The sequence below is a fragment of the Eretmochelys imbricata genome, chromosome 5 (genome assembly GCF_965152235.1).
Source record: "Eretmochelys imbricata isolate rEreImb1 chromosome 5, rEreImb1.hap1, whole genome shotgun sequence".
NCBI classification, from domain to species: domain Eukaryota; kingdom Metazoa; phylum Chordata; order Testudines; family Cheloniidae; genus Eretmochelys; species Eretmochelys imbricata.
This window is the reverse complement of record NC_135576.1, coordinates 107,568,491-107,571,236: the sequence shown is the minus strand read 5'-3', so window position 1 is coordinate 107,571,236 and position 2,746 is coordinate 107,568,491. Positions and strand designations below refer to the sequence as shown.

Genomic DNA, 2,746 nt, shown 5'->3' with positions numbered 1-2,746 from the left:
ATGTATGTATTGTTTTCTTAAATATAAAACAATGAAAAAAACATTTAGGCCTGGTCTACACGATGAGTTTGTCTAATTTAGTAGTGTTAAATTGAATTAACCCTGCACCCGTCCACACAACAAAGCCATTTTTTTCAACATAAAGCACTCTTAAAATCGATTTCTTTACCAATTTCCCCCCCCACACCCCCCGATGAGGGGATTAGTGCTGAAATAGACATCGCTGTTTCAAATTAGGGTTAGTGTGGACACAATTCGACGTTATTGGCCTCCGGGAGCTATCCCACAGTGCACCATTGTGACCGCTCTGGACAGCACTCTGAACTTGAATGCACTGGCCAAGTGTAAAGGAAAAGCCCCGGGAAGTTTTGAATCTCATTTCCTGTTTGACCAGGCAAGCTCATCAGCACAGGTGACCATGCAGAGCTCATCAGCACAGGTAACCATGCAGTCCCAGAATCAAAAAAGAGCTCCAGAATGGACCAAACGAGAGGTACTGGATCTGATCGCTGTATGGGGAGACGAATCTGTGCTATCAGAACTACATTCCAAAAAAATCTCCGAGGCCATGATGGACAGCAGGGATGCAACACAGTGCCGCGTGAAACTTAAGGAGCTCAGATGAGCGTACCAGAAAACCAAAGAATCAAACAGATGCTCCGGGACAGAGCCCCAGACATGCCGCTTCTACGCTGAGCTGCATGCAATTCTAGGGCGGGCCGTCACCACTACTCCACCGCTGTCCGTGGACTCCAATAATGGGGTACTCTCTGCCATGCCTGAGGATTTTGCGGATGGGGAAGATGAGGAACAGGAGGACGAGCTTGAGGAGAGCACACAGCACACCATTCTCCCCGACAGCCGGGATCTTTTTATCACCCTGACTGAAATACCTGCCCAACCCAACCAAGCCAGAGAAGGGACCTCTGGTGAGTGTACCTTTTAAAATATAATACATGTTTTAAAAGCAAGTGTTTTTTAATGATTAATTTGCCCTGAGGACTTTGGATGCATTCGTGGCCAGTACAGCTACTGGAAAAGTCTGTTAACATGTCTGGGGATGGAGCAGAAATCCTCCAGGGACATCTCCATGAAGCTCTCTTGGAGGTACTCTAAAAGCCTTTGCAGAAGGTTTCTGGGGAGAGCAGCCTTATTCTGTCCTCCATGGTAGGACACTTTACCATGCCATGTTAGTAGCAAGTAATCTGGTATCATTGCATGACCAAGCCTGGCAGCCCGGTGTTTGCTGGCATTCAAGCAATATCTGTTCTTTATCTCTCTGTGTTATCCTCAGGAGAGAGATATCATTCATGGTAACCTGGTTGAAATATGGGAATTTAATTAAGGGGACATTCAGAGGTGGCCGTTCCTACTGGGCTGTTTGCCTGTGGCTGAAAAGAAATCCTTCCCGCAGTTAGCCATGCGGTGGGGGCGAAGGCATTGGCGCTGAGCTGTTCGTGTTTGGCTAGCAGGTATCTTCCCTGATACCAGCCATGTGGTAGGAGGAGGGGTAAAGCAATCATTCCAGAGAATTGGATGCGGGGGTGGGGGGTTAGTTTGGTTTCACCTGCTGTACATTAACACAAAAACCGCAACACTAAATGGCCAACTCAATGGGCTTTGCTTGGTATGGGAAAGGAGGGCACTGCTGTTATGAAGGTTGCAGAAGCCGAAAGACTATGGCTTACCATGGCTGCCTGCAAGCCGAATTCTGTTGCCCAGCACTGTGTGTGTGATCTCTAACACCAAAGCCCCAGGCACTCAATATAAGATGCGAAGTGTGACCTTGTACCAAAATCACATGTGCTACGTAATGTGAATAGTGTTGTTCACCATGAAAGAGTATAGCCATTCTTCTGTAAAATGTATCCTTTTAAATACATCACTCCCTTTTTTTCCTCCCACAGCTGCAAATGTTTCAAGCCTCCCTCCTCCGTCCCAAAGGCTATCTCAGATAAGGTGGCGAAAAAAACGCACGCACGATGAAATGCTCTCTGAGCTCATGCAGTCATCCGGCACTGACAGAGCTCAGCAGAATGTGTGAAAAAACACAGTAGCACAGTACAGGAAAGCGGCCAATGAACGTGAGGACAGGAGGGACGATCGAGATGAGAGGTGGCAGCAGGAAGATCAGAGGAGGCAGGATGCAGCGCTGGGGCTACTGCGGGATCAAACGGACAAGCTCCGGCATCTGGTGGAGGTGCAGGAACGACAGCAGGATCACAGACTGCCCCTGTTTAACCGCCCTCCCTCCTCTCCAAGTTCCACAGCCTCCTCACTCAGATGCCCAAGAACGCGGGGTTGGGGGGGAGGCTCCGGGCACCAACCACTCCACCCCAGTGGACAGCCAAAGCAACAGAAGGGTGTCATTCAACAAGTTTTGAAGTGGCCTTTTCCTTCCCTCCTAACCTCCTCCCACACCCCACCCGGGCTACCTTGTGAGTTATCTCCCTATTTCTATAATCAATTAATAAAGAATACATGGTTTTTAAATGACAGTGACTTTATTTCCTTTGCAAGCAAGCTGTGATCGAAGGGGAGAGGGCGGGTGGCTTACAGAGAATTAGAGTCAATCAAGGGGACAGGTTTTCATCAAGGAGAAACAAACAGAAGTGTCACACGGTACCCTGGCCAGTCATGAAACTGATTTTCAAAGCTTCTCTGATGCGTAGCACTTCCTGCTGTGCTCTTCTAATAGCCCTGATGTCTGGCTGCATGTATTCAGCGACCAAGTGATTTGCCTCAA

The 2,746-nt window shown here is 48.3% G+C and overlaps 1 pseudogene; it reads left to right on the top strand.

Annotated features, from left to right (window-relative positions):
• The first annotated feature begins 445 nt into the window (after positions 1 to 445).
• LOC144265156 (uncharacterized) lies at positions 446 to 2,384 on the top strand (annotated as a pseudogene).
• Positions 2,385 to 2,746: the final 362 nt, after the last annotated feature.